Source organism: Serinus canaria, chromosome 1A (assembly GCF_022539315.1).
Source record: "Serinus canaria isolate serCan28SL12 chromosome 1A, serCan2020, whole genome shotgun sequence".
NCBI classification, from domain to species: Eukaryota; Metazoa; Chordata; class Aves; order Passeriformes; family Fringillidae; genus Serinus; species Serinus canaria.
In genome coordinates this window covers 57,099,374-57,104,136 of record NC_066314.1, presented here as the reverse complement: position 1 = coordinate 57,104,136, position 4,763 = coordinate 57,099,374, and the positions used below count along the sequence as shown (strand labels likewise).

The window sequence follows — 4,763 nt, the reverse complement described above, 5'->3', positions numbered from 1 at the left end:
TAATTGGGCCACCTGTTAAAACAATGCGGAACAGTTTTTCTTTATCTCTTCCAGAACCAACCTTCCCTTCCGGGGGCCCTCCAAGAAATATCTTCTCTTAATGGGCCATTGAGTGTCACTGCATGACTGATAAAATTACATCATCCCATTGGGAGATGCTCTGCCCAGAGGGAAGAGTCAAGCATTCCTACCTAGATATAATCTGAGATTTGGAACACCACAGCCAGCCTTTTCCCACTGGATTCCCAGAGGAGCAGCTGTTTTCTCCACTGGATTCCCAGAAGAAGACCAGGCCCATCTACAACACCACTGGATCTTCAGAGGAAAATTATATCCTTCTACAAGATCACTGCTTCAACAGAACCATATCTATCACTCCAGGAGGACTGCAGCCACCATTTAACAGGACTGCTACCAACACTCTGACACACAGGGTGTCAGGTCATATTCTGACCCTTTCAGTGTTGTTTCATATTACTATATTTTAATTTTTTCTAACAAAAACTATTATTCCTACTCCCATATTTTTGCCTGAGAGCCCCTTTATTTCAAAATTACAATAATTCAGAAGGAGAGGGTTTACATTTTCCATTTCAAGAGAGGCTCCTACTTTCCTTAGCAAACACCTGTCTTTTCAAACCAAGACAAAGTAGCAAAAGACTATAGCTATGACCAGTTATGAGACAGCACGAAACAAGCACAGACAAGAACCAGCCAGTGGAGCAGGACCCAAGCAGCAAGGCCCCAGGGCAGAGCTGGTGCTGCTGGGCTCCAGGCTGTGCAGCCCAGCCCGAGGCAGCCACTCAGAGCAGAAAAGGGACCTGGATAAGGAACAGGACCGGGATCAGGGGCGCTTGCAATCAAGGAGCTGCAGGCAGCTACAACACAGCCAGTGCCGGGAGCCAAGCTTGGGCTCAGACTCTGCCGATGAGAGACAGAAATGGAAAAAGAAGAAAAGAAGCCACAGCCAGGACCAGCACCATAAGGACCAGAGGACACAGTGCTCATGGTCACGGGGCTGCTCCTCTGGCTCCAGCCTGGAGCGCAGGCGGGATATGGCAGCACAGAGCCAGGAGCAGCACCACAGGAAGGATGGATCCAAGTCCTCTGTGTCCTCCATCAGCTGCCCTGCCCCACCACATCCCTGAGAGAAGCTGGGGCAGCAGCTGAACCTGAGGGAAGAAGAGAGAAACAGGCAGCTCTGTTGAAGGCCTTGGAGACACCCAAGGAGACGCGAGCACGAAGGCTGGCCAAGAAGGAGGCCAAGGAGAGAAAGAAATGGGAGAAGATGGGCTGAGGTGAGGAGTACATGGGCTACACCAACACTGACAATCCTTTTGGGGACAATAACCTGCTGAGCACATTCATCTGGAGCAAGGCACTGGAAAAGAAAGGGATCAGCCATCTGGATGAGAAGGACCTGAAGGAGAGGATCAAGCGAATCCAGGAGAACAATCGCCTGGAGCAGCAATAGGTGAAGCAGCAGTGCCTGGAGCGGGAAAAAGCCATGCAGGAGCTGGAGATGCTGCAGCAGGAGAAAGAGGCAGAACACTTCAAAACCTGGGAGGAGCAGGAGGACAACTTCCACTTGCAGCAGGCCAAGCTGCAGTCTAAGATCCGGATTCGGGGTGGGAGGGTGAAACCCATTGATCTTCTGGCCAAGTACATCAGTGCAGAGGACAATGACCTGGCTGTGGAAATGCATGAGCCCTATACCTTCCTAAACGGCTTGACCTCTCCGACATGGAGGACCTGGTGGAAGACATCCAGGTGTACATGGAGCTGGAGCAAAGGAAGAACATGGACTTCTGGAGGGACATGACCACCATCACAGAGGATGAGATAGCCAAGCTCTGCAAGCTGGAGGCCTCTCTAGGAAAGGTGGACCAGGGGAGCCTTGTGATGGCATCAAGGCCTCAGTCAGCTCAGATGTGCAGTCTGTGTTCAAGGGGAAGACCTACAACCAGCTGCAAGTTCTGTACCAGGGCATCGAGAGCAAGCTCTGGGCAGGAGGGCCCAACCTGGACACTGGGTACTGGGAGAGCCTTTTGCAGCAGCTGAAGCATTACATGGCTTGGGCCAGGTTACAGGAGCGGCACCAGGACATGCTGTGTCAAAAGCTCTACAAGCTGAAGCAAGAGCAGGGTGTGGAGTGTGAACCACTCTTCCCCATCATCAAGCAGGAGCCAGCTTCCCCCAGCAAGAGGCTGGAGCCTGAGGAGAGTCTCGAGGCACAGCCAAGACCATCCTCAGAGGCAGAGCAGGACACAGAAGCCAAGGAAGAGGCAGAGGGGGAGGCTGTGCTGATGGAGAAGGATCTGCTCCAGCAGAGCCTGGATGTCTGTCATGTGGGCAAGTACAGCCCCTGGCTGCTGGGCCCCAGCGAGCTGCCCTGCAATGCCCAGGTCCTGGAGGCCGAGGAGGACACACATCAGCTGCTGTTCCTGCGCCAGCAGCTCCAGGTGACAGGTAATGCTTCCAAGAACACCCACAACATCTTCTTCCATAAGGCTGAGGAGGGCACGGGCATGGACGAGGCACAATTCAGTGTGGAGATGCCGCTCTCAGGCAAGGCCTATCTGTGGGCTGACAAGCACCAGCCACACAAGCCCCGCTTCTTCAACCGTGTGCACACAGGCTTCAAGTGGAACAAGTACAACCAGACCCACTACGACATTGACAACCCCCCACCCAAGACCGTGCAGGGCTGTAAGTTCAACATCTTCTACCCCGACCTCACTGACAAGAGCTCAATGCCCGAGTAATTCCTGGAGGCCTGCCAGGACAGCAAGGACTTTGCCATCCTGCGCTTCCATGCCGGGCCACCCTACGAGGACATCACCTTCAAGATTGTCAGCAGGGAATTGGAGTATTCCCAGGGCCATGGCTTCTGCTGCCAGTTTGCCAATGGCATCTTCCAGCTCTGGTTCCACTTCAGGCGGTACCGGTACCACCGGTGAGGGGCTGCTCAGCGCCCTCGGGCACCCGCCGGGGTGGGCAGGGGGCACCATCCCATGGCACAGAGACTGCTCCATGCACGGCCCCAAGGCCAGGCCCTGCACTGGGCAAGCTCCTGAGCCTTTCCTCTGTCCTTGCATTTATCATGAAGGATCCTGAGACTCTGGTATAAATAGAATAAGGGAATAAGGGTTGTTTTAGCCACGAGGTCTTGGGGGGGAAGGAGCGGGGGTGGCAGAAAACAAGAAAAGGAAAAAAACCCCGTAATTTTACAGGTTTTTACAGTTTTGGAGGAATTCAAAGCTGTTTGTGTACACCATGACACAGTTGCAATGCTGCTAGCTTCTACTATAATAATTAAAAATTTAAGCTCTTATCTATGCACATATCTACATCACATAAAATTACAACGACTTTACCACGCCCTCCTTGTAATTCCTTCAGCAAAATCATTCTGGTTTTATTTTAAGCATGTATTGTTAAAATTCTCAGTATCTTTTCTATTAATAGTATTAAAATAAGTTGAAACATATCGATATTAAACTTCAATATGTTAACTTGACCTGATCTTAGCAACAATTAAGTTTTATTACTTTTAGGTCTAAGTACTCTTAAGTTAGATTTTATCAGTTTGGTATTCTGTTGAAGTTAAGTGTATTATTTTTTCTGTCAAAGTTCATTAATTTCAGATTTTAGTATTGTTTAATATAATTATACTAAGTTTTGTTAAAAGTCATTTGCTTCAACTCTAAGATATGTAATTATTTTCCTAGAGAGATAAGACATCTCTGGTTAAAACAATTGGCTGCTTAATTGATCCAATGTCTGTTTCTACAGCTACTCAATTAAAAAAAATAATTTTTAGTCTGATTTTCTCAGGTTGTTACTTTTGTTCTCTAAGGAAATTAAGCTTAAGCAGCTTATTAACACATCCACATATGTGGATGGGCACACACGCACAGAGTCCCTCTCACCTCCAGCAGCTTTAGAACTTACTGGCTAATTACAAACAGGTTTTATAGAGCAGCAGAAATTAACCTCAGTGCCCAGGCAGAGAGGAAAAAAAAACTTAACACTTGTCTGAGGGAAGAACCATCATAACTAGAGAATCAGCTCAGGGGTACAGAACAAAAACCAAAACTAAGTCCAGCTGCTGTCCCAATATGTAAATTATGGCTGAGGATAAACTTTAGACATGATGAGTTCCTTGTAGGCAGACTTATTTAAGGCACTCATTCAAGGCTTTTTTTTTTTTGTGTTTGTAGATCCTTATACTCCTTCCAGTGGAAATGCAAATCTGTTCAGGACACTTCAGCCTGATTATAATTATCTTTTATGGCATCTCAGAAAGAGTTCATGGATCCTCCAAGATTGATATACTACAAGTTGTAAAATAATTCATCTTATGCAAACTTCTTTCATCTGCAGTTTAGGGCTAGAAGTTTCAGGAACACCCAAGTAGACAAGCAGAATTTCCTATCTCTGGTTGAATCAGAAATAGTACTTAGAAACCTCTTTATAGTGTTTTAGCATTTCAAATCATGGCTGAAACTATAAAACTGACAGCAGGAAGCAACCCTTGCTAACATCCAGCATGAGTTTTCAAAGAGACATTAAAAATACCTGTGAAAAAGTGTGCTTGAAAGCCCTTTCCTATATCTTGACCAGACATGCCTAGTGCTCCTCTGTGGGATAGGTTAAAGCAAAGGCTTAGATCTTTGCAATTTATTCCCTTCATCACTATTCCCAAAAAGTCTCACAAGACCAGGCTAAAAAGAGTTCATATTGTGGTCCAACACCAGTGG

At 47.5% G+C, this 4,763-nt stretch overlaps 1 pseudogene; it reads left to right on the top strand.

Moving 5' to 3' along the window:
- Window positions 1-668: 668 nt before the first annotated feature.
- LOC103819690 (cactin-like) lies at window positions 669-2,960 on the top strand (annotated as a pseudogene).
- The last annotated feature ends 1,803 nt before the right edge of the window (window positions 2,961-4,763 follow it).